Genomic DNA, 27,812 nt, shown 5'->3' on the forward strand with positions numbered 1-27,812 from the left:
TTCTATGTGGCATATTTCACAGACGAGAAACCCCAGGTGTCAGTGGCTATTGTTTCAAAGTCTGACTGCAAGGCAGGGATCCTAAAAGGAGTTTATGAGTTTTAGTTAGCATATGGTGGCCTCCGGTTCATGAGACTCTTTCCTCAATCCTGTTCTTTAGGATGGTACTCTCTGAGAGATGCCGAGAAATACCTCCCCCCACCGGAGGGAAACTCTCCAGGCCACACCTCACTTTAGAGAGTCACAAGAAAATTCTGAGGAAGTTTTATAACAAGTGAATCAACTTAATCATCTCTAACTTCGTCTCTCTTTTCTTCGGGGCCATGGTTGGAAGCTGCACCTATGAAGACTCCTTGGAACGCACCTTGGGAGGTTCTGAGTTAAGATGAGATTCCAGGAATCAGGTGGAGGACAGAGATGGCACATGTCTATCTCCTGACACATCAGCCTCAGCTGAGGGTGCACTCGAAGGTGGGATGTCATGCTGCCCCCAAGGAGCTTCGTCTCCCAGCAGTGGAGAGGGTAATGGATCCGTGGAGGGCCGGGAAGGACACGGCTGGCATTTTGTTTTTAATGACTACTATCTTCTGTCCACTTTAGACAGGAGGAGGTTGTAGATAACTTTCCAACAGAGGTGAGCACAATCAGACAAAGGTTGTCTCCAAGTGTGTGTGACCGTTGCCTATAGATCTAAAGGAAGTGAAGCTTGGCAAGCTCTGGTGTGGTCCCGAGGGCACCTGGTGTGGTCCCGGGGGCCCCTGTGGTGGTAGGACACCTGGCGTCCTAAGCCCAGATACTACAGCTGTTGCTGGGTGGCATGGTTGACTCTGTTCTTTTCACCCAAGTTCTTACACTCTCTGAACTTATGTTTCATCTTCAGGAAAATGGGTATCCTAACAATCACAATATGGCAGCTATGTAGGCCGCAGTTTAAGACCTCAGTACTTGCCCGGTCCCTTTCCAGAAGCCGCAAAGTGTCTGTTAAACAGAAAAGCACCGCTCAGATTGGCTGTATCTTCCCTTCATAGACATTTCTTCTCACAGTGGACAGAGATGACGTACACTAGTGGTCCTCCCTTCAGGACAACCGTAGCTAACCAGTTAGTACTGGTTCCTCCAAGGATCTAGCTGCCTGTGAGCCCCTAATCCTGTCCCTCTTGAAGAGCTGTGCTCACAGGGATGGAAAGCCCAGACTACGGTGTTACTGGGGGGTCCAGACTCAAGAGAAACAAGTGAGTTTCTCCTGGAAGCCATGGGTGCCAAAGTCATGATGTCTCCAGGTCGGCTGCAGACAGCCTTCCATCTAAGCAACCCCTCCACAGACCGGACACAGGCAGAAGTGGCTGACCCAGATCTCTAGGTGGCTCGCACAGTGGCATACTCTACCCAGTTGTTAGAAATAACAAAAGACATTAAAAGCAGCTAAACTGAAATGCATCATCTGGAAACAAGGAAGGGAGGGAGTAAGGTTGCTGAAAGTCTCAGTCATTTTTATTGATTTATTGTTATTCGGTCCCAAACATTGTCCTATGTTTGCCCTCCTCTACTCTCGCTTCAGTTTATTTATCACCATTAGTATTTATTATTGTGGGTTGTGAGTCTCAGGAGTGAATGGAGGTCCTCAGGCACATGAGGCACATATGCTGCTACTGAGTTTCAGCTCCTGCCCTCTTTCTATATGTTATAATCACAAAAACATTTTAAAAACAATTAAAAATATATGATGTAGAAAAAAGAAACACAATCATATTTAAAAAGATTATCAACAAATACTTCCAAGTTTAAAAACAACAAACAAATAATTTGCATTACTCATGTCACCAGGGTCAAGTAAAAGATGGCCTTAGCTGTGTAGGATGAATCAAAGGTGACCTCAAAGGCCCTGGAAGGGTGGCAACAACCTCAGGACCTGACACTATCAACTGCACACTTAGAAATCTCAGGATCTATGAATTGCAGCAGCTGGGAAATATTCAAGGGGTTGTTCTAGGCAAGGCTGGGGAACGAGCATAGTCAGTGCGAGCTTGAGGTCAAGCTCCAAACTTGGGCCCGGCCTCAGCTCGAGTCTCTGTTTCTGCCCTGGCAGCATCCAGTCCAGACTGCAGAGACTTTGACCACTTCCTTCTTCAGCTGGTGCCTTTAAAGGTCTGGAGCACCGTGGGTGGCACCCTCTCTGCGTCCCTCGCCACGCACCTCTTACTCTCAGCCCACCGTTAACTGTGCCTTTTCTCTTATTTAGGGGGACATAATGGTTTCAGTGAGTTTCAGGCTAACGTCACTGGCAACACTGTGAGCACTCATGCATAGGAGCACCATCTAAGGCTGTCTGGCACACGCAGGGAGGACGGAGAGTCTTGGCGCTGCAGCCTGAGATGGCACCCTGCTCTCTGAGGGCCTGTCTCTGTAACACACGAATAATGCAGCGCAAAGAAATGAGCCAAGGAAAACGTTCCCCAAATTATAACTTGCATCTTGGTAATGAGAAGCTATTAAAATATATTTAAAAAAATCCCCAAGCTGATGTGTTTCTTAGGATTCTGAGCTTTCCCACTGCTCTGCCATTTCCCCATTCTGTATGCACAGCAGAGATTCCTGCCAAGACTATTACAGTGAGCAAACAATGTCTTCTCTGTCAGAGAGAGAATGAATAGTATCACAAAGCTCTCCTCTAATGTACAGCCTACACTCCCACAAGCCTTCCGAGGAGAACCGCCAGGGGGAGGGGAGGACAGAACACTCTCCACTTGCCAATCTGAAACTGCTTTCCAGAACAGCAAGGGTGGACGACCGCCAACCATGTATTATCTTCTAATCAGAGAAGGTTGACAAGTAGATTTCCATTCCGGCTGTATATTGTTTTATCCCTCTGGATATGAGCACACAGACACTTTTGTAAGGAAAAAGGTGGAAATGCTTCATCTTAAAAAAACCTCAGGGCTTAGTGAAAATAGCCTTTCGCTACAAACTGCAGAGCAGCAGAGGTACTGCAGAGGATTAAGACACTAGGAGCTGGGTCACAAGTGTCCTGTAAGGCTTGGTGCCTGCTAAGCTCGTGATTCAGAGAGGAAGAGCCCGCAGCTATTTCCTGGATATGTAAGACAAGGCTAGCCCACTCCTGCAGGTCCCGAGGACTGTCTGTCTCCCCCTCAATGGCTTTTCTTTAGAACACAGGCATTAAGCATGTGACCTTTCAAAATGAGACGTTTAGAAAGCTTTTTGCATGAAATCTGTGAAAGGATTACTTGGTGTGCATTTTCAGAAAAGAACAGAGTTTTTAAAACTTTTCTTATTTGTGTCTTAGTCTGGCCCCCCAACCCCCCATGTGACAGGTATGGAACACACACGTTATCTGACCTTTATTTAGGTCCCTTGACTCTTTCATCATGGAGGAATGAAAGTTATGTCCAGTCTAAACACAGTCTTGCCCGCCCCCCTTTTCCCACACACTTGCTGACCAGCCCCGTGGTCTCCCAGGGGGAGATGGGGCTCTCCTGGTGACACATTTAGTGAGGCTGCAGGAAGCTGCGACAGCCTTCCTTTCTTCTCTCTCCCCCCCTTTCACTCACACAGTCCCAGTCTGCACCAGACTAGACAATCAAAGCTCTGTGCAGCCGGTCCCACGGCCATCTGAAAATGCTAACCCTGTGCTCCCTTCTTCCTACAATGGCAACATTTACCTTGGAGAAATAGTTGTCCAAAAAAGTATTTCTGCGTTCTAATAATGTGCTCCGTTCAAACGTCGTTATGGGAGATTCCCTCTCCTTCCTTGGCCTGTAACCACAAAGAAAGAATGTTGGGGGCAGGGGAGGCTATGGATAGGCTGTGAAAGACACTTGCCAGCTTACTGTAAAATCCTGGCCTGTCTACCAGACATCAGGCTTTGCATTCCTCTCTACAGAGGCTGCAGGTTTAACTTCTAAACAAGCAAAAGCAACCACCACAGTGAATATGTACAACTTTTCCCCTCTGAAATAACAGTCACATTATTATTTGATCCAATATAAATCAATCTACTTTTTAAAAAATTTCTCAGTCTTCCCAGTTTGTGACTGTAGTACAATTAAGATCAAGTAACTGTTACCGACATTGGAGGTAAAACGCAGTATTTATCTGAAAAGAACATTCAGAGGTTTTGGCAAGGTAAGCCATGACTCAACTCTGACATTTTCTGATGGAAAGGAAGCTGTGGTGGTGAGGGGGTCTGACCCCTTATCATCCCATCAGCGCCCCACTATGGGGATGAGAAGGATTCTCAGAAATGGAGGCAGCTCCGGAAGACTCCCTCGACCGTCCCCATTCATCGGCTCCCACATCCTGTCGTTGGTCTGCCCAGCCCTTCTCCCACCTCCCTCTGCTCTCTGCTTCACTTCCCATCCTTTAACATGTCTCTTCTGCACTGAATACCTAGTTTTATCTTTTAAAATATTTATGTGTTTGTGTGTGCATCTGGATGTCATGTGTGTGGGTGCCAGTGAAGGCCGGAAGAAGTGTTGGAGCCCCTTGAGCTGGAGTTACAGGAAGTTCTGAGGAGCCCAACCTGGCTCTTCTGGAAGAGCAACAAGCACTCTTAATTGATGAGCTGCCTCTTTGGCCCCAGGAGACACCATGATGGGGGCGGGGCAAGGAGGGAGAGGAGAGGACTGGACTGTGAAGGAATGAGCTCATTCTAACGAGGCTGTCCCGGCTGCTGTCTAAGTCCTACGATTTCTTTATGCTAGCAGACTGAGGTACAAATTCTGCTTTGTTTTTCACATTCACTTGTAGGACATCAGCCACTCAGATTTGTATTAACTGCTGCTCTTTTGAATATATTGTAATTTCTGAGTGTTGCTTTCTTTGGCGCAGAATCGGCACTTTATTTATATTATATGAAGGTGCAACTATTCTTTCTCTGCCAGCTGTCAAGGGAAGAAAGGCTTACTTTTGTTTGCCAATGCGTTCAGCTATATTATTATTTTCTTATTTCTAAACTAAATCTAAAAAGATCAGAATTAGAGGCACAATCCTGGGCTGTCTTCCTCTAATTCAAATCCATGTCTCTCTCTGTCAATCACACAAAGTGGGAGGGACAAGGCTGCACTGAGTGAAGTGTTCCTGGGCTCAGTGAATTCCAGCCATATTGTTTTTCTCTTCCATTGGCTTTCAAGTAAACCTCCTCCAGGCTCCTGCCAGGCACATGTATGTTGATGCATTCTAATCCCCTCTTGGCTTCTCTATGTCAATACCCAAGCTCAGAAAACTCTTTTGAACTAGTCAGAAAGATGAGCAAGATTAATTATCCAAGTCCAATGGCTTCAGGTCAGGGTTGTTTTTGTTTTCAAATGTGAATTCTGACACTGCATATTAGATATATAATTTCAGGGCGGGGATGCAGTTTGTGAGTTTGTGGTAGAACACGGTGTGTCACGCTCAAAGGTCTAGGCTGAATCCCTGGGTCACAAACACACACTTTCTAGTACCAGACATGGATGAAGAGCTTGACTTAACTGAACCGTCTAGAGTGCTGCATAATTTTGCATCATCAAAATAGGTAGAGCATGAGTTAGAAATATCCCAGGAAAACAAGGTGATGGAGATAGTGGTGCTACCACCATCTAACAAGGCAGGCAGACGTACAGATTCAGTGGATAACACTTACCACCTATGAAAGCAAACCCATATATTTACATTCCTTTATTTACATGGTCAATTGCCTGCTAACAGAAGTGCCAAGACTATTCAGCGGAGAAAGAGCAATTCTTTAGCAAACAGTGCTGGGACAGGTAGCAGCCGCAGACAAAATCAGGAACTGGAATCCTGAACTCACACAATGTTAAAGTTAGGTTGAAATGATAAATGTAAAAGGTAAACACACACACACACATACACAACTACTAAGAAAGAAAACAGGTAAATCTCCATGAGATCAGATCTGGCCAAGGCAGCTCCTGATAATGATGCCAAGAGCACAGTCAGTAAATAGAAAATAGAAAAGGTGTGAGACTTAGAAAACTATGCATAATAAAGATGACATCCTAAAGAAGAGAAACAGGTACAAGTCAGTTGATAAAGGAATTGTAGCAAGAATATATATATATATATCCTCTTAAAACGCAGTAAGACATCCAAATCCCAACTGAGCAAAGGGTCCGAGTAGGCATTTCTCCAGAGGAAGTTATAAAAGGACCAACAAATTCACAGACTGTCAACGTCATCATCAAAGAAATGCAACCGGCAGTGAGATGCTGCCTCCTCGGCTCCAGCTGAAAGAGTCGTGTGCTGGCAGGATGTGGAGAAATTCGAACCTGCAGATCCTCCACAAGAAGTGCAAGATGATCACCCACTTTCCAAACAGTCTGGAAGTTCTCTAAAAGCGTTAACCATGAACTATCACCCCATCCAATAGTTCTACTCCTAAGTACATATGGAAAAAACAAAACCAGAAATCCACACAAAAGCAAGGCATACAGAGGTCCATAGCCATATGATTCATAATGGCCATATTACTCATATATAGCACGAAATGTCACACTGACATAGGATCAACATGGATGTATTGTGAACACATGACATGATAAAGGAAAGAAGCCAGTGACCCTGAATATTATGGAATATCATTGGTAAGAAATGTCCAAAAATGGCCAAATAAATAAAGCTGAATTCATAGAGAAAGAGTTACTGCTTAGAGTTGGGGAAGATGGGAGGTAGACACTGGTAAAAATGTTCTACAAATGATGCTCTATACTAAAACCCATTAAGCTGCATCGTTTAGATGGATGCTTGTACGGTATATAGATTATAGCTCAGTAAAGCTCTCACTAAAAAGAAAGAATATTCCTAGAGGTGTAGACATTATACTGTCTCCCAGATCCCTCTCAAAGAACTGCGGCAAACTTGTGCTGAAGCAGGGCACCTCGCTCCGTGGCAGAGCACCACGTGGTCTCATGAGGAGAATCCTCGTGGACTCCGTGGTCCTTGGGCTCCTTCATGTATGTGGCTATCGCTGGCTGAAATCGATCCTACACTTTCAGCTTAGCGGTGCCTTCTGTCTTGTGGGATTTTAGGACCCCCAATCCAGCTACCTCTCATCTTTCTGCTCCTCTGCCCGCATCCCCCGAGCTAGCGGGCTGTGAAGATCAGCACGTTCTTTCCACACCTATTCTACCGACAGTTTCCCATGACTGGTACAGGCTCTGAACATTGGCAGTGGCACTCCTACGAAGGCCCAAACATGGAGTTTGTGACATGCCTAAAAACTCCCCTGCCAAAAGCCGCTTGGAGCAATGGCGTAGTGAGTTTGGGGACCCACACCTGTACATTTGATAAAAGACCCGGTCTGGCAGCGAAAGTCATCCCAGTGGGCCAGACCATTACAATATCATCTCAGCATGGGAAATTACAGCTAAACAAACAGATTCCACCGATACTGAGCACGCGTCCACTGTGGATGAGAACAGTGAATGTGGTTAGTGGTGCACTTCTCCAGAGGGGCGCATTTAAACAGCCTAAATACTTCATGCTTTAGCCACAACCAGTTCAGCTCTGGGGAAGGCACGATAACGTGTGTGAGGAAAGGTGGTGAGGAAACTGGGAAGGCAGGAAGAGATTTCCAGGGGCAAACATGCCCTTCCAGTTTCTGTTTGTTTGTTTGGGTTCTCCTTGAGCAGTTCAAAGGCAATTCTCCACTGGATGTGGCTGGTCAGGAGTGGTACAGAACCTGGATTTGTGCAGCCTTGCGTATCATTCTTTAGACAGAAAACCAGAGATCACAGCGGTTTCTTATCAGCTACATTATCCTGCTGCATACAGCATCTTAGCAAAATCAAAACGTGAACTTCCTTCCAGTCTGCTGGGGCTAAGCGCTATCTCTCCTTCCTGAGCTTTCTGCAGCTGGCCTGGGGAGAGGCTGCCTACACAGTTTCCATGGCAGTTCTGGGTCAGCACTGGGGTGCAGAATTCCAGGCCAGGGTCTTCCTGATCCCAGCCAGCCTTCACAGTTTAAAGCAGCTATGGAGTTTCACCCAGATGCGGCCTGGTGTTGACTAAGACAGGATTAGGATAAAACTCCAAGAGCCTCTCTCCAGGAAGATAGCAATTTATTAATCAGCTCCCCTGGGATATGCCTACTAAATCAGCTATTAATCCAGTTAATTATACACACCCCCAATTTGTCAAAGTGATGAGTATCTGCAATTTGATAGATTTTTGGTAAAGAAATATCCATAAACGAATGCATACCACTTCCCTTTAGTTCACTGGCATTCTGTGATTTAACAAGTGAACAATAAATTAGAGCTCTCCCTCTGTTTCAGACAGAAAAGACATTTCTGCCCATTAAATTTCAATATCCAGTCCTTCTCAGCAATCATGTTCTCAGCGATCGTGTGCGGCAACAGACTAACTGCTTAGTGGCTCAGCAACACAGCGGCTGCTGCTGACAAAGAGACAGGCTGCCAACGGCTGTGCCATGTGGAGAAGCCAATGCCCTGCTCCTGGCTGCTGGCACCATCCGCCCTTGCTAAGCCTTTTCTGCTCTCCAGCTATCTCCTACCAGCTCTCCCAGCTGTCCCTCTCCCCTCCTCCAGCCCCGCTGGCTAGAAGCTCAGCCTGGCCGTTACTGCGTTAACAGGTGCGGTCTTCACGGCGTCATCAGATGTTCCTGCTTCATTGTTCCGCTCTCAAACAGCTGAAATCCTGACGTATGCGGCCCATTAAGAGAAGGGGGGCTCATATTTTATTTTCCTTGTTGCAAATGGGAAAAAAGGAAGAGGGAAGAAAGGCGAGCAGACAGAGGCACTGCAGAGGCCACCATGAGCAAAGATAAGACGGCTTAGGAACGTCAGGGTGGTTTGTAAAATCATCAAAAAGATTATAAAGACGACACTGGGAAAACAGTTTCTTCTGGAAATTCTCTCAAAGGTTTAGTTTAATAAAATAATATTCTCTCCAAGAATAAAATGCTTTCTTAAATTTTAGAGAGATTTTATAAGAATCCTTGAATACACATTTTTACACAATCTACAGTCTCCAGACTTTGGGAAGACAGGTACCGCTCTAATGCCAATGTCTAGTCATAAGCAATTGGCATTGTATAAGCAAAAACTTTCTATTTATAAACCTGTTACTTGGAAAAAAGTAAAATGACACATTGATACAAACCTTATCTGTAAGCATGTATCACAAGGGTGGCTTGGCGACAATTCCTTGCAGCTTTAATACTAGGACAGGCATAATAAAAGTGACAGAGTACATGCCAGACACCGTCCTCCTGGCTGCTGAGGGCAGACTGAGCTATAATGTGAAACCGTGAGCAGGTCGGGCAGCTCTACAGCCTGCTTCTCAGTGTCTGAACAGAAAGCAAGAGGCACAGTCACCAGCACGAGAACACAGTTTCAGAAATTACAGGCGGCTTTGGAGAACAGAAAGTACAGAAATTGTTCCTGCTCATGACTAGTTTATAAGTTGGTAGCAAAAGAAATAGTTAAGAATATTCTTAAGGTAAGCTTGGTGGCACATGTTAGCATTTGGACGCTGAGGCAGGAGGATGGAGAGTTCAAGTCCAGCCTGGGTTACATAATACGGCCTGACCCCTCATCCTAATTTTAAGGAATACTTGTCTAGACAATGCAAATACACAAGGAGTAGAAACAAAAGCCACGGGAAAGTCACTTTTCATTCACTTTCTTCATGTGTCAATTTTACTACCTTCTTTATGAACATAAAATCCCTTACTCCCCATCCCACCCACTCCCTATGTCACAGAAGCATCTTTTTGCACTGAGGATTTGCTGCCACTTATAAGCTTCTAGCTTTGGTGTGACTTTGTCTCATAGTGATGGGCATCTTCCCGAGGGGTATCTAGAATGCAGACTTGTCTATTACAGCCCCAGGTCAACCCTCAGATGTGTCCTGATAAGAAATGACTTCTCTAATTTCTGTTTTCTGTTGTCACACTCTAGATGACATAAGGGCTGGAGGAAGTAGAGTTGCATGAGTGTGCATGGGGGAGACAGGTATAGAGAAGTGGTCTAAGCGCAGGATCTAGAGCAGGAAATCAGGGCAGGTGTATCTTTGAGACTCTTACTTCATAAGCATCTACATGCGAAACGCCAGGCCAAGCCATCTGGGGATCGCAGGGGGCACGCTGGCTGTTCCAGTGGGGCCACGGAACTAGTTATGCTGGATGCATCTAGGCAGGGATCCCTGTGTGTGCGGTTACAGGTGACAATGTGTATGGGTTCTGCTGATATGCTGGTAGGCGTCCACATTGTCAAAGTCTGGTCTGTGAAGTGCCCGAGTTCCAGAGGGTTGTGTGAATAGAGGTGGGGCTGCCTGACATTTAGTAGATGGACCATAAAGTAACTATATTCTTTGCCCCAACATATGCTCACATAGACCAGGTATCTATCACCATCTTTATAAATCTATAACACACACACACACAAATTGGTAAAAGGATAAATTGAGTTTCTCAGGCAAAATAAAGCAAAAGTTCGATTTCCAGTAAATACGGCTTACTGAACCAGAACAGGTTCTAAGAACCTCAAGCACCAATCTGATCAGATACTAATTACACAGAAATGAGTCTCAGGAAAGGCTCCAACACAGCCCAGAGTCAACTGGTCATAGCTTAGCTAGTTACCTGTTTACTGATCAGTGAACTGGTTACAACACTTTTTATAAACACCCTAAGTTCAGTTATTCTCATAAAATTCCAAAGTCCTGCTCTCTTGGGCCCACAGCAGGCATTTGTCCAAACTCAAGACTTCTTAGAACGTATTATGTGACAACTCTCTCTCTGTCTCTCTCTGTGTGTGTCTCTCTCCAACCTTCTGTATATGTGGATTCAACCACTGTTGAATGAAAACAAAACATCAAATATTCAAAAATGCATCATTACTGAACAGACTTCTTCCTTGCTATTATTCTCTAAACAATGCAGTATAACAACCACTCACAGAGCATTCATGGTTTGCTGGGTGTGATATTCAAAGACGATTTAAAGGGTCCTGGAGGATGTGCAAGTTTTATGCTAATACCACGCCATTTTATATAAGAAATACGCACCTGCAGATCTGGGTGTTTGTGAGTGTGTGTGTGTACTAAACAACCCACTAAGAAACAAGGGAGAGCTGTACGTACACACACACACACACACACACACACACACACGCATGCACAACCACTTCAATCACATCCTTTCCACGCTGCTTGCAGACATCATACCAGACTGCCACTGGAAACATGTACACAACAGACAGCTTGCTCTATGAGATGTCACCACATGCGGAACGTCCCAGCCGTTCTCTGATGGGAAACAATTACATGATGACCTAAGTTGAATTTGGCAATTCTGAGACATTCAGCAAGATGTCATGTTTAGTATCTCAGAGGAAGACAAGGAATTCATCTGAAGGTAAACAATACATGAACCGACATGTCTTCAAATACCCTGATAGAGCCAAACAGTAAACAGCAAGAGCTCAGTGCACATGGGCTGTGTTATGAGTACGTCATGGTGCATTGAGAAGAATTGAATTGGAAGCTATGCCTCTGCAGGGTGACATACAATGCTGAACTGTGTATGTCCAAGTCTATATACTTATCTGCTACCTTTCTGAGACCATTAGGGGGTTCAACTGTCTAGGCAAATACACACATACATACACACACACCTCTAGATTCAGAGTCATGCACTCACATTAGGAGAACATAATCCAAACACCAAGGTTTTGTTGCCTTAAATCAAGGTGCTACAGAGAGAGGGGGGGGGGGCGGAACACTTGCTTGAAGCCCCTGTAGCAGCGTGCCTTGCTGACACCTAAATCTTAGCCCCAGCATAGAGAGCTGACATATGCTATTGCTGTCATCCAAGCCACAGGCTCGGTGCCACTTCGTTATAGCAGTCTTGGGAAACCAGCACAATCAGTGCATGGAAAACCTGTCACGCCTCCTACCATCTCAGCCTACCTTTAAGGTAGAGAGGAGGGTGGGCAGGTGATGCTTAGGCCATTGCAGCTCTCACATCAAGGCTGACACAGCCACCTCACTGCTGCTGTTTCCTAATTATAGAAAGTCAAAGGAACACAGAAGTAACAGGCAGGTTCACATTCCTCATTACACCATTTCAAAGATGGAAGGTGCATTTTAAAGCATCATTTTCAGGACGAGCTTGCAGGACTAATTATGAAAACAACATGCCACAGAATGAAAGAGAAAGTTCCTTAATTGTAATTGTGAGATAGTTATGAAAGGACCACACAAGACTTTGGGATGGCTGGGATTCTTTGTGAACTGCTTTTACTCTACTGGAACATGCTGTATGAAGACTGCCACGTTTGTTCATTTTGGGCTTAACCTGGGCCGTGCACATGCTAGATGAGTGGCCTCTTATTTTCTTTGATTCTGTTCAGTTTGTGCTCTGTCTCATCTCAGAAAAGTCATACAGTATTCATGATGCAGAGTGCCCGGGTTTCTGACATCTTTGGTGTGATTGGGTGCTTGTGCTCTACTCTTCAGGATGTGTGCCCATTTCAGAGCAGGCTGAAGACAGTTTTAGAGCTGAGCGCAAACTCCACCATAGCTCAGCTCTGAATGGTAGCCACAAGGAAACCAAAGCTCAGCTAGGATCACAGAGTTCTTAAGGACCAGAGCCAGGACCAAAATCCCAATGACCACGGCCATGACCTTCAGCTCTGCTGGTGATAAGGACTTGTGCAGCAGTCAAATGAAACCCCTCACCCAAAGGTTGCTGCAATACTGCATCCAGACTAGCTGGGCCCAAATGCCCACCTACTGGGGCATGACTCTGAAAAGCTCAGCTTCAGTAAGACAGCACTAATGGCGTATGGCTGTGTTACTGCATTTTTCAAAGAGTCTTTATTTTGCTTAACACCTAAAATATATTTCTTCTAAAACATCTGTAGAAGAAATGACCATCACATATACACCTATCTTTATTTCCTAGATGTTTGTGACATTTTAAATGACAGAGGAAATCTATGTACCAGTTCCAGGACAGCTAGAGCTGTTACACAGAGATACCTTGTCTTGAAAAACCAAAATAAAATATATAAATAATAAAATAAAATAAAGTAAAAAAAGAAGCTGGGTATGGCATGGGGTTTCTTCCCCTAGAAAAGAAACACGGCTCTGAAACACCTGACTGCAGACTCATGGATTCCAGAACTATCTATGGGGAGAATTAGTAAAACAATTAACAGCTATTTATTTGTATGTGTGTGGTGTGTTTGAGTCCATGTGTTCTTGTATGTCAGTGTGTGAACATGTGTATGAACACGAGAGGCTGATGTTAACTGTCTTCCTCCTTTCCGTGTCTTTCCAGCCTAATTTTTGAGACAAGTTCTCGTTACCGAAGCTGGAGTTCACAGAAAGGCTAGCCCAGCTGGCCAGTGAGTTCTGGGAATCTGCCTGTCCTCATTGCTGGGGTTATGGTGTTGCCATTCAGCTCTTTACTTGGGTGCTGTGGGTCCCAACTCAGGCCCTCATGTTTTACCCAGCCAGCAATCTCTCCAGCCTTCCACAACTATTTTTTATGAAGAAACAGAGACGATATTTCTAGATCAGGTACCAACATTTTTAGGTTAAGCATCAGGAAATATCTTGAAATCTGGCTAGAAAAAAAAACTTATTTCTGTGGAACTTTCTGTATTGTTTACGACAGTATCCACTGATTTAGCATCATGAACAAGAGTTACTTTATCATTATCAAAATGAAATATTAGTTTATAAGATATAATTTGTGGCCTACTCAAAGGACATTATTTATCCAGCTTGTTATGCAAATGACCAGCCAGTTTCATCAATAATAACATAGGTGAGAATACTTGCTAATTTCTGTGAGTCTTTGAATTTGAGAGAGCGGGAAGATTTTGGGAGGCTAACATGAAAGGCAGCAGTGTGGCAGCCAGGCTGTTTGGCCGAGGGCAGGCAGGTATCAAGATGGCAGTGAAAGATGGTAAAGTGCTCTCTCTCAAGGGTGCATCCCCGGCAGCTGACTTTCTCCAGGTCGGGCCCGCCTTCGAGTTCCACTACCTCCTGATAATGCCGTCAAGTTCTGAATCCATGAATCGATTGAGTATATAATCAATTGAAGCCAGACAGCCTCATGAGCCAATCCCTTCCCCGCAGTCCCCCTCTGAACACTGCTGCTTTGAGAGCTCGGCCTGCACACGAGTGTCTGAACCATTTCCGAGCACAGGAGTGTTCTCTTCAGCAGCCATCAAGCACTGGGCTTCTACGAGCTCGTGCTGGCAGCACGGCTGTCACTCGTGCTTCGGGTTTCCTGGAGCTCACACTTTTGATAACTAAATAAGCAGGGCATGAAGATTTTCACAAGATGATTTTGGCAAAATGTCGCTTTCCTCCCACTTGGAGACGCTTATCTGATCCGGAGGCCTTTTCTTCTGTGCCTTCGTTTTAACTTTGGATTCTCAGGCTGGAAGATTCTTATCAAGCATGGCGAAATATGTGTATCGAAAGGAAGAGTGATGATGGACAGGCAGAAGAAAGGCCAAGAGAACAGCTACATAGAGGGAAGGCGACATGAGAGGGGTGGGGACACCGTTACACGATGATAGAGACAGCTGTGGGAATCCTGCTGCCACAAACCAAGACTATCTGAGGCTATCGGCAGCTGGAAAGAGAACTCCCTAGAGTTACAGGGAAGCACGCTCTGAGGTGCCTCAACTGTAGGCTCGTGGACTCCAGAACTTTGGAAGGTAAGTATTACTCTGCACTGCCCTGTGTGGTTCCTTGCCATAGCAGTCCTAGGAGAAAGCTGTGCTGGAGGACACTGGCATTTTGGTACCTCACCCAGGACTCTCTGGATGCTGACTCAGTTCAGAGGCTTCTCCTCAGCACCCTCCTTCCCACCATTCTTCACTGTCATCTGCTCACACCCCCAAGGTCCTCTATCTTCACGTTTGAGCGCTCTACAGTGTGCTGTATCTTCACATGTTTGAGCGCTCTACAGTGTGCTCTATCTTCAAATGCTTAAGCACTCTACAGTGTGCTATATCATCACATGTTTGAGCACTCTACAGTGTGCTGTATCTTCACATGTTTGAGTGCTCTACAGTGTGCTCTATCTTCAAATGCTTGAGCACTCTACAGTGTGCTATATCATCACATGTTTGAGCACTCTACAGTGTCTCTATCTTCACATGTCTGAGCACGCTGGTCCTTCACCTCACCTTCCTAACGCATCAGCAGTCTGCAGGCTACCTCTGTAGCAGCTGTTGTGGACTGCCCGCCCCACAAGTCTCCAGTTGAAGTGACTGTCCCTTCCATAAGCACTGTGCTGTTAAGAGCATTCTGACATTATTTTATATTCATTTGTCTTTTTTTGCAAATCCATCCCTCCCCTGTGGTGCTGTAACTTCTCAGAAGCGGGGAGTTATCCCTTCAAATTTGATATAAAAGTCCCAGGGGCTTTTGCTAACTAGTATACCAGAGGCCTAAAAATATAAAACAGATAAGCTATTTATTGCAGATTCTGTTAAAAGCACTTATGTGAAGAGGTAGAACAAATGGCTGAGGTATACACGGCAGTGCCTGGAAAGTACCTTCCTACATGTTGTTAGCATCCCGGTGATAACGCAATCTTCCGATCAGTCACAGGCAGACTGCACGCTTTTCCAGCAGATTCAGCAAACTCTCACAGCTACAACCATCACAGGTGAGTGTTTAGAAAGGGTTGTCTTGCCTGCTCCATTAGAGCAGGCTGGGGAGGAGATACTGACTTGTGGGTGGGGTGGGAAGATAGCAAGGCAGTGGAAGCTACTTTTGGGTTGATGAGAATGTTCTGAAGCTGACTGCGAGGGTTGCATGCCTCTGGCTACACTGACAGCCACCGTGCTGGACACTGAAAATGAAGGCACTATATGACGTGAGAATGCTACCTCCATAGCTTGCTTTTCTAAGAAGAATGGAGTCTCAGGGTGGATGGAGCACACCAGGAGAACACAGCCCTCTGAATCAACTAAGCAAGGTGCATGTGGGTTCACAGAGACTGACACAGTGAGCACAGGGTAGACATGGGTCTGCACCAGGTTTTATATATATATTAGCTTAGTATTTCCATGATTCCTGACTGTGAGAACGAGTCTCAGACTATTGCCTGCTCTTTGTGCTCTTTTCCTCCTGTCAGGATATGACATATGAAACTTCCATATGAAAAGTCTTGCTTTATCTTATTATATTTTATTTAGTCACATTTGGTTGTTATGTCTTAGAAGCCTGTTCTTTTCTAAAGGGGAGGAGAGGTGGGGAGGAACTGAGTAAAAGAGGGAGGAGAAACTCTAAACAGAATATATTGTATGAGAAAACAAACCATTTTCAAAAAAAGAAATGATGTCTTACATAGGGCTTTGGGTGCTATGATGAATACCATGACCAGAAGCCAACTGGGGAGGAGAGGGTTTATTTGGCTAACCCTTCTCTACTGCTGTTCATTGTGGAAGGACATCAGGACAGGAACTCAAACAGGGCAGGAACCTGGAGTCAGAAGCTGATACAGAGGCTGTGGACAGCAGTTGCTTACTGGACTGCTCAGTTTGCTCAGCTTGCTTACTGATAGAACTCAGGACCAGCAGCCCAGGGATACTGCTACCCATAATGGGCTGGGCCCTCTCACACAAATCACTAATTATGAAAATGCCCCAAACTTGCCTACAGCCTGATGTTACAGAGACATTTTCTTGACTGAGGCTCCTCCTCTCAGATGACGCTAACTCGTATCAAGCTGACGTAAACTAGCCAGCACAAATGGTTTATTAAATTCATCACAGTCACAAAACTGCCATTACAGCAAGCCAGTGCTTTTCATAAGCACACAAATATAGGCAGATAAAATAGATCTCTTGTACTAAGAGAAAACAAAGTTACCACAGCCTGTACTGTTTGTAGTCTCCTAAAGGAAAGCTGGCACATCAGGCCCACTCACCCTGTCTACTGCCCAGGCGGAGGGCAGAAACTAGACGAATATGCTACCTTTGTTTACAGTAGCCCCGTCTTTCTTCTTTCTCTGTTGTTACAGAGACCCTGGATCCAGTCAGCTGCGATCTAGTGAAGATCAAAGGGAGCCAAGAAGGGAACCACACAACCCAGACAATGCAGGCCAGGCTGGTTCCATATACAGCAAGTCTATTGATCTCTCGCCTAAGTCAAGATAGTCAGGTTCCCTGATACAGAACTCTGTATGAAGCCTTTAGAACAAATAAGGCAGGTCTGGAATAGACACCCTAACCCTTAATCACATGGTGTCTTGTATTTACCATCTAGGATGTGACTGCCGGCCACATCTTCCCAGGAAGATCTTCAGGGAACTGTGTTTACTGCACACCCCACTACTTTATCTTCCTTACACAAGCATTACTAATAAGCATTTGGCAAAGAGTTAACTATGGCTTCATGTCAGATGGCCTATCTTACAGTCTCAGATTATTAAAGACTGACTTTTGTTTTGTTTCCTTTAGTGACATCTTTGGGCATGACTCACTGGGAGGAATGACAAAATCTATAGGTTATCTCATGACTGACCATTTGTGGTTATCTTATGACTCTTTGAAGTTCCTTGTCAAAGGACTCAATCTTGAACAATTCAACATAGCCCTCACTTAAGCAGAAGCAGCAACCTTTAACATCAGTTGGTGCTTGCCCTGGGAATGCATCTGGACTTTTCCCTAAGTTACCCAAACATACCACTTAGTCTGCCTGGACTGACATATACTTACAAACCGCAATTTGATGTCTATCTCATGGCTAACTCTCTCTTCTAACATAACCACAAACACCATTTTTATCGGGGAAAAGGAGGAAACAATCTCTTTCTGCAACATGTCCTTATAATGATCACACACCCCAAAAATTATGGGCTCTTTGCTAGTGAAATCTAATGATTAGTCACGAAGTTCAAAGTATAACTGGAAAGCTTCTAGCTACATGGCATTGGCCAAGATAAACTACAGAGAGAACTATGTATATATACAAAAATATTCTCAGAGAGCAGCATGCTAGCATACAATAACAGAACAGCAACAAAACCTTCCCAAAGAAATGCCTTGTGCTACTGCTGACAGCTCTAGGTAAGGAAGCAGCTCCCTGGTTCTCACGTGGTCCACCTGCCGAGGCTCTTCCTAACACAGTTACTCCTGTGCATGTATCTCTGCGGAGGGAGCCATGCCTGGGATGTCTCTCTTCAAACGTGCATCTAACATTCTTGGTAAGGCTCACTCTTTCCCTGTCTTTAATTTCTATGCAGTTTCATGAGACACAAATGTTCTATTACCTGCTGTGCAAAGAGGGCGGATTCTCCCCACCCCTATCAGGCACACAGACCAGACCCTTATCTTCATTAGCTCCATCTACTGGAGCTGAGGAGACGCTTTGGGGAATTACCTGAGGAAGTGCTGCTTCTTTGGGGAGTGGAGCTGCCCTCTGGGGAGACAAGCTCTTTTCTATTCTCTGAGCCATAATCTGAGTCGCTCTTCTGGGATGAGGGGAAGGTCTGTGCAAGCCGCTGTGGCTTGTGCTTCCAGCTGGGGTTCCAGAGTAGAAAAAAATAAAACCTAGTCTCCAGCCTGGCTGCAGCTAGCAATGGGCAGTGTTTGGGCCTCACCTGTCAGTGATCTTATTCCATCGATTAATGCTTCTCGGAGCTTAGCAACATGTCCGAGGAGTGTCTTTGCCCAAGTTTTCATCCAGACCCCACTATTCTTCTCTATATGAACGCATATACTGACAAGACGCTTTAAAGAGTGGTGTGAGATTGCATCTTATTTTCCTGCCTGGACAGTGTGTTGGGCTGTATGTCAACAGTCTCCGTAGTTCAGCTCTCCCTGACAGCACATAACGAAAGTGAACTCAGATGGGTTCAATCATTGACATATCAGCTAAAAATATACAGAAAAGGCTGAAGATAAAACAAAACAGATCCGCAACGCTAGTGACTCTGGCTAATGGTTATGACTTTATTAGTACATTTCTGGCTTCACTTTTCAGCGGGGAGACTAGAAAATTAATATGGGCAGGGTGAGTATAAAATTAATATATGCCACATACTGTGATCCTGTGCAGTAAATCTAATTGCACACCGAGCCAGAGAGCGAACAGAAGACACGGCACACGCTCATTGATTTTCCTCATCGAAGCCTGCAAGATTTCATTTCAAGTAAACCCCATCATTAAAGAGACAGCATATCTAAGAGTGAATTCTATGTGACACTTGTCCTGATCTAAGGTCCTGTGCCGTGACAGCAATCCATTAAATGCCAAACTTTCATCTAACTATCGTAGACCGCCATAATAATTTTATACTCATTCATCTATGAATAAAAGCTTTTAATGTACAGAGAGAAATGATTTAATCATAAGTGTATATGAGTCTGAGTAATTCCCCATAAGAAACAAAAAAATTGTAATTATGTCCAACTAGTGTTTGTAAGTCAAATAATTGAGAAGAAATTACCATTTTGCCTCAACTTTAGTATCATAATATTAGCTTCCGAAGCTTCAATATGCATTTGCTGAATGGCAGCGGGATGTTAGAACTAGCATGACAATGGCATGCAGTAAATACCACACAGAAACAACACGGAGGAGGACTTCCAGAACCAACACCATCCAACGCTCAGAAGTGGACCAACATTCCCCTTGAGTCTCAGACTCCCTTTAAAATGTCCTTTAAAATGACAAAACAAACACTGTCACACGCTTCTGTGCAAATAGGGAAACTGAGGCTTAGCGGTTAAACAACACTCCGAGGACTGGCACGCTAGCCAGAGCCAACTTTCTGCAGTTGATTACTCGCCTGGAGACTGGCTTGTTACTTCTGAGCACCCACTGTGTAACAAACCCCATGGGGACCTGGACAGAGGCTATGGCTCTCCTGTCTTGATGCCACTGACCCTACTTAACATAGGGCCGAATCAACATGCACATGGCGGTCTATATACACATTTAGTTTTATTTTTATTTGTGTATAAACAATAAATAACCCCCTCCCCCACCAAAAAAACCCCCGAGGAAAGGTGCCTTAAAGTTAATGAAGCTTAATCATTTGCTTTAAAACTTAAGCACGTGGCTTAATGTTCCTCCTCAATGCTCAAACTAGAATGCATGATGGTGCTTCAATTAAAATTGACATTCCAAATTTAAAAAGTCCTTTCACATTTTGCAATAAAGCATTTAATCGTCTAGCGAGTGGATGAGAATTTAATCACAGAAATGATCTACGTTGTGTGCCCAAATGTCATAATTTATCTAATGAAACAAACCATAGGTTTAAGCATCCATAGCGAGAACTATGGAATTTGCTGGCAAGATCCTCTTGAAATTAAGTTGTAAGCTTTACGTATCTAAGCTCACAGGAATCTAAGGGCCCAAGGCCTCTCTGCCTTCTCAAGTCAGAACTTTAATTTGAGGTCTCTTTTTTACAAGGGCAACCATCGCAAAGTGCCAAGCCATGCGAGAGAGGACCAATACTTAGTCATGAAGCCAAAGGAAAAAGCACCCGCTGTAGGTGTAGTCCAGGCTGGCATCAAACTCATTCTTCTTCTGCCTCAGCCTCCTGAGCACTGGACTACAGTGGATATCAATATGATGGGTCTCCCACACTGCTTTTATCCTACTTCGTCCACAGGTTATTAACAATACATAAGGCAGAGCATAAGGCAGACGTCCCCTCCAGGTGGGAGCTCAAACAACAGAAGAGCAGGCACCATACTGAGAAACCCATAAACCAGTGAAAAGAAAAACGTAGGTGTCTGAGTCAGTCAGCCATGACTGATTCCGAATCACATTTCTCCCACCCCTGCTGCTGTGCTGGGTGACCTGACAGGTCACGGGCACAGGAGAAATGAGCACTTACCACAGTGCAGTCCCTGCTAGATGCAATAAGTGGAATAGGAAAATGAGACGTCTGAGGAGCCTCGTTTATATAAACCCCTGTCTGATGACCGCGCACAGCACTTAAGCTCTGCGAAGTCACCGAGTCCCAAACTGGCACACAAGTAACTGCAGAGGATGCATCTGCCGTGGGTCTTTAAAACAATAGCAACTAGAATTCCAAGTCTTCTGCTCAGATCTCCCATGGTTGCTAGCTTATTTTACATATACAGGGCTTTAGCAACGTATAGAAAAAACTTTTAAAAAACAAGTTGAGAAGAGGGCTAAAGGGAGGGTTTTATTTCAGAAGTTTCTGCCTCTGCCACCAGGAGCACCAGACCACTCCTTGTTAGAAAGATGAGGGAACGAAGGTAGTAAGTGCACCTTGAGACAAATCCTAGTCTATAAAGTTACACAACTTCACAGAAAACAGTGAATGCTTCTGAAGTCTAACATCACTTTTTGACCTTTTACAGAGACATCGGTCAAGCTTCTGCCAGCTAGCCCGTACTGTTGGCTGTGATTGCCAGTTGAGACGCTGCCTTAGTTGCTCTCTGTTGATGAGACAGAGCATTCTGACCAACAGTGACTTGGAAAGGGTTCCTTTGGCTTATCTGTCCTCCGTCACAATCCACCACTGAAGAAAGTAAGGGCAGGACCTCAAGGTGGGCACCTGGTGCAGGAGCTGAAGCAGACTACAGAGGGCTGGGGCTTACTGGTTTGCCCCACATGGTTAGACTGCTGTTAGATACAGCGCAGAGCCACCTGCCCAGGGGTAGAACCTCCCACATCAGGGAAGTGTATGGCAGACCAGTCTGCAGGCAAATCTGTTTGGAAGTAATTCCTCAACAGCCATTCGCTCATCCCAGAAGACTCTAGCTTATATCAAGCTGGCAAAATACTAACCAGGACATATGTCAAAGGCTCTTTCCATATGCTGAAACAGTCTCTGAATATCATTCTAAAAATTATGAACTACTGTGTATTTTTTTTTTCTTGGTTTTTCGAGACAGGGTTTCTCTGTCTACTGTGTATTTTTTAAACTTATTTTTTTATTGATTCTTTGGGAATTTTACATCATATACTCCAATCCCACCTATCTTCTAGCCCTTCCATATCTGCTTTCCATCCTTGTAACCTTGCCCAACAAAAAAAATTAAAAATTAAAATTATTAAAATTAAAATCTTGCCGACCCTCTGAGCAACGTCTCCCATACAGTCACACAGCTGCCGTGTCTCCAGTTCCCCCCGACTTGTCCACTTTGCTCCTCCGTCTTTCCCGCCCTACCACTGCACACTCAGTAATTGTGATGGTGTGGGAGCTTCTGTGTACCATGTAGTATATCAGTTACTGAAACAGCTTTACTTGCAAACTCATTGCAACGAGTTGTTGGCACTCTGATTTCTCGTATAGCATCAATACTGGACCCTCACTAAAGCTCCTCTTGCTGTTACCCTGAGCCATGGAGATACTGCAGCTATAGTTCTGCAGGACGAGTCCCTTCATGAACTCCAGCAGGTCACTGATGGGTAGATATTAGAGTGGGCCAACTCAAAACCTGGATATGGGTAGTCTGGGCCACTGAGAGTGACCCCTCAGGCAAGGGTAGCCAGCTCTTCTATGCCCTTGCCATCAGGGTCAGCTCTGCCAGGCCCATGGTCAGGAGTGAGGGACAGGACCAGGTCTTCTGCCACCGTGGCTAGTGAGGGGTGGAGTCAGCTCTCCCAGGCCACATCACTGTTCATTGTGCATTTTCATATCCCTCGTCACTTCTTTGTGCCAAAGCAAGCAGCGTCCATTTTTAAAACATGAACTGTTGTGAATAACTTTCATATATTTTTGTGTAGAGCATTTAGCATCCTAGAGAAGCACTACTTCCCTATTGAGAGTGACATGACTCTTCCACCTCTAACTGGAGCATCTCTAGGTGACAAGGAAATTTTTGAACACCAAACACAGCTGTTGTATAATTAGAATAAGCCTAAAACACAGTGTTTTTGACAACAGTGTCAACAGTCACCATCACTACAGTGTTCCCAGAACCAACCATGAGCGTGATGTCTTGCAGGATTCTCCCTGTGCTTCCCATCACACCTCTTATGAAACAGGCATTACCTCCCACTTTAACCACAAAGTAACTAGTCTAAGGCCATGCTCTATTCATTGATCAAACTCTCTAGCTCTCAACAACAAAATCATTGGGAGTAGGGCCTGATGACACATGTCTATGATTCCAGCTATCCAGGAGGCTGAAGCAGGAGGATCTCAAGTTCAAGGCCATCTGGGATTCGGAAGGAACACAGCTAGGATCCTTAGAAAGATCTAGTCTCAAAAAAAAAAAAATAGTGGGGCAAGGTGATACATGCCTTTAATCTCAGTACTTGAGAGTAGAGGCAAGAGAATCTCTGTGAATTCTACATGAGAGGCCAGCCTGGTCTACACAGCAATTTGTGGATAGCAGGACTACATAGCTAACCGTATCTCAAAAAAAAAAAATGCCTGGGGTGCATGCAGCTCAATGGTAGAGCACTTGCCTAGCATGTGGGAGGTCATTAGGTTCAACCCTCAGTACTGCAAAAATAAATAAATGAACACAAGCTTTTTTTTTCTCTAGACAACCACTGGATAATACTGCAGACCTGCAAGCTCCTATTCCCTAAAAGACATGAATCTACTTGTGTGATCTAGTAGTGAGTCTTGGAGTGCTACCTGCCAGGTAGATGGGAGGTCCTACATGGTCACCAGCTTACAAACAATGACACAGTGACAACAGCAGCTGCCACCACTACAGGAGGCACTGAATCACTGCGGTAGCTTAACATCCACAAACACTTGCTATTTTCCTTCGGAGTTTCAGCAATCCTGGTGGGTGGCATCTTTCTCTGAGTCAGGATATGAAATCATCCTTAATTTGACAGTAATTGAGCTATACTTTTTCTTTACATATCTGATCAAAATATATCTTTGAAAGTCTACAGATAATTAAAACTCCAGGGAGGATTTGAGGAAGCTTATAGATGTATTATATTATCTGCAATAGAGGAAAATATGAGTCTTTAAAGATCATTGTTTGGCACATGGACCTGCTATTCTTGAGATTATTTTGTGTTACACAAAGACCAATGTCTTTGCTGGGAGAATCGGAATTAATTATGGCCTCAGCTCTACACATAAGTGCTGTCAGCATCTCTGCCGTTCTCGGAAAACAAAGACAACTCCTGCCTAAGTTTCAAATAGAGGCTGAAATTAAGGCACTATGAAAATATTTGCCAGATAAAACAAATACCAAGATCAAAGCTGCTATGGCACTGAGTGGATATTAATTACCCACTAATCCCTTTGTGTTTCAAGCTTACTGTGCGATATTCCTCGGTGTTCCTACCAGTTATCAGAGAATCATTTAAATTCATAAGGGAATAAGCAGAGCTAATAATATCATGAATTTTACAATAATATTCAAGTAATACTGATGAGGATCAAAATAATCATCTGTCTCTGCTCTTTGGACGAACAACGAAGATGATAATGTCACGTTAAGGGTTTAACTCGTCACCCTCGGTGAAGGAGACCTTGCATCAAAGAGCAGAGATTCCAGGTCAAAGCACTAAATAAATGATTTTGAAGCGCAGACTCGATCAACCCCTTTCCCCTCATATGTTCAAGCAAAGAAACTATAGGCTTAAGAATATTCTGCCTATCATTTCCAAATTTTTACTTGAAAAGCATGTCTGCAACTCAGCAACGGACCTATCTCCCATGACCGAGATGCACCAGCAGCTGTTATCCGATAACACCTTCTGGAGAGGAACTTTCGGGCTCGGGCCTGCGCACATCGCAATGGGAAACAGTGGCACAGTCAAAGTCCAATCCAATGTTCTCAAGCGGATCATGCATTCGGGATAACGAACAGACAGGCGTTCATGGCAGACTGGTCCCAGGCAGTGAGAAGGAAGACGGCATGCTGACATACGGTAGTGTCCTTAGCAGGGATGGGAGGCTCAGGAAGGATTTACTCCCCTGGACAATAAACGTGAACCATCTGGTCGATACTGATTTTAAGGAGGACGTGGGGTATGGAGGTAGAAGAATTTGATGGGTGTCTAAAATTTAAGAATCAAGATCTCAGGAGGGAAAGATTAAAATACTAAGTGAGATTAGGAAACTCATCAGTTTTCTGTAAAGGGCCAGGGCATACATATTTCAGGTTTTGGAGGCCACTGGTTCCCTCACAACTCCAACACTGCCACTGCAGCGCAAAGGTGGCTGAGAGACCTAGCTGGCCAACAAAGGCACGGCTGTCTCAATAAACCTAATTTACAGATAACAGGTCCAAAAAGGTGTTACCGTCAACCTTGAGTCACATGACAAACAAAAGTCTAGAAGTAGACAGGGTCATCAACAGAGAACACACATAAAACAGGTTTGTCTGTGGCAAAATCTGAAAACGCAATTCTGAAATTCTGTTCAGTTCACTACGGATGCATTCTGTGTGCGAAGTGTACAGTGAGGCTCAGAGGAAGCCCCCAGCTCTAGGTCATACTGTGTGTGAAATGGGGCAAGTTAATTAACCTCTGAGCCCAACTGCTCTGACTTCAAATGGCAATGATGATGATGATGGCTAGGAGTGGGCCAAAAGACACATCGACAGCAAGCCTCAAGATTGGTGCTACTGTTAGCTCCTCCTTTTATGAGCTAAGTGCAAAGCAGCGTGGTCAAACGACACAGCTGGGAGGTGGTGAAGAGTCTCATGACCTGAGCAGTTGGTCCTAGAAACCCTCACCAGTAACCACGCTCACACCTCAAATGTCACATGAGTACCGGATGACAGAAAGGAAGCTTTCACTGCTGTGGGCAGAAAGAGCCTGTGTGGCCACTGTCCCGACATCTGGAGCAATGGGCTATGAGGATGGAGCCAAGGATGGTCTTGGCCAAGGCACTCTCCCCACAGGATTTGCAGTAGAGATTTAAAAGCGGCCCAGAACAACTCTACTGATTTCTTCTAGGCCGCCCCTCCCCACCCCCCAAGGAGTAAGGAAAGGAGGAGGCAGGGGCTCTCCACATGCTTGCCTGCTTCTTTCTTCTTTCTCCTGTGTATTCTAGTCGAGCTTGGGGACCGTGGCAAGTTATGTTCTCCCAGGCATTTAGGCAGAATTAGGAATAGAGTTCAGGAAAATAAAGCAGAAGAGGGCTCTGCAAAGGCCTTTTTTATTCAAGCAGCTACTGTTGATCCGCCAGGGTCCTGCTGGCGGAGCTTGCCAAGGCCTCCCTGGCTTCCCCAGCCCCATTCTCACATGCTCTTCTCTCCACACTTACTATTAGCATTCACTTCTACTCCCCTTCTGAGAGAGAAGGCTCACTTGATTGGTGGGACTGGAGCCATTTTGACTTTTTTCCTTTCCATGTCTAGTAAAGGGCTTTACACATTAGAGAACCATTAACTACAAAACAACAAAGGATTTAAGCTGTAAGTAAAAGCAATGATTTCACCAGTGTTACGAGTTTCCCAAACACTTTTGAGAAGTTTAACAGTCACATGGAGGGCGCCTGTTATTTAAACCCATCAATTATGGCTAATTGTAATTAAAGCCAGGTTTCAATTTTTCTAAAAGAATCTGAATGCTGGCACGAATTAACTTTACTCAGAAAATAGATTAAGTGTTTATATCTTAACACACACAAGACATTACAGCTCAAGACAATACACAGGGTTGTCTTTTATAAGGGCGAACAGCCTGATGAAAAACCAGCTTCTCTCCATAAGGATTTCACACAGCTTTATAGCCACTTCCCTCATGATTATCAGCGTCTCAAATAGACATCATGGTGAAGGGCTCAACAAATGCTTCTGCTTGGCAGAAAAAATCACAGTGCAGAATAAAACAAAACTCTCCATAGAGAGCTATGTTAACACCAGAGATTACAACATCCAGATTTTTTTTTGTTTTTTTGGGGTTTTTTTTGGTTTTTCAAGACAGGGTTTCTCTGTGCTTTTGGAGCCTGTCCTGGAACTAGCTCTTGTAGACCAGGCTGGTCTCGAACTCACAGAGATCCGCCTGCTTCTGCCTCCCGAGTGCTGGGAACATCCAGATTTTTCAGCAAGATGCAAGGCAAGATTCTATGTAGGTGGGCCAGGCCCAGCGAGACCGAAAGTACCTACAATTACATGGAAAACTTTCTCTGTGCATGCCTTTCTTCAGAAGACAGTCTGAAATTGTCATCAAACCTAGCCTACCACCTTCCTAGATCAAAGTGAACCTTGGCAGTTAGGCCAAAGTAGGGGCTCGAAAGGGAGAGGTGGCTAAGTCAGTGAACACAAGTACGCAGACCTAAATTTAGATCCTCAGTATCCATGTCCAAAGCTACATGTGGCCACTCACTGCAGCTCAGCCCTGGGGCATCAGTCGGATCCCTGCAGTTTGCTACCTAGCCAGTCTAGCCAGACTTGAGGGCCCCAGGTTCAATGAGAGAGCCTGTCTCAAAAAAAAAAGTAGAGAGCGCACACACACACACACACACACACACACACACACTCATACTATTTTGAGCTCTTGCTTTAGAAAAGACTAAAGAATAATCGATTATTAGTTTAAAATAAGCAAATATTTACGTTTCTGTGCCAGGTCATTGGCATTAGGTCCAAGCTTAAAACTGTATATGACATATGAGCTCACAGAGACTGTGGCAGCGTGCACAAGGTCTGACCAAGTCTAAGCCAGATGAGGTCCTGCCGCTGAGGGAGGAAGTAGAAATAAGCTCCCATCCATAATCCAGAAGAATCTTGAATTAATAACCACTTAGAAAGGAAAAATCAGTTTTCCAATTGAGTCTCATTTAGGTACACAAACCACACATAAGGGCAGGCCCCGTGCTCACCAGTAGATGGCCCACACAAAGTGAAGTCACGGATAGTTCTGGAGGATTTGTT

The 27,812-nt window shown here is 44.7% G+C and overlaps 1 protein-coding gene across 2 annotated transcripts in view; it reads right to left on the reverse strand.

Annotated features, from left to right (window-relative positions):
• LOC121458378 (phosphoprotein associated with glycosphingolipid-enriched microdomains 1-like) overlaps positions 1-27,812 on the reverse strand; it is a 145,411-nt gene that overhangs the window by 51,081 nt on the left and 66,518 nt on the right. Inside the window, exon 1 of one of the 2 annotated variants that reach the window (XM_041667636.1) lies at positions 3,678-3,773. The exons of the other annotated variant lie outside the window; for it this stretch is intronic. The gene's annotated coding sequence lies outside the window, so the exon portion shown is untranslated. Of the gene's footprint in view, positions 1-3,677; positions 3,774-27,812 lie in introns of those variants that run through there. 2 annotated transcript variants of the gene reach the window in all.

Source organism: Microtus oregoni, unplaced genomic scaffold, assembly GCF_018167655.1.
Source record: "Microtus oregoni isolate MIOR12 unplaced genomic scaffold, Mior012 000017F_ref0000208, whole genome shotgun sequence".
Classification (NCBI taxonomy): Eukaryota; Metazoa; Chordata; class Mammalia; order Rodentia; family Cricetidae; genus Microtus; species Microtus oregoni.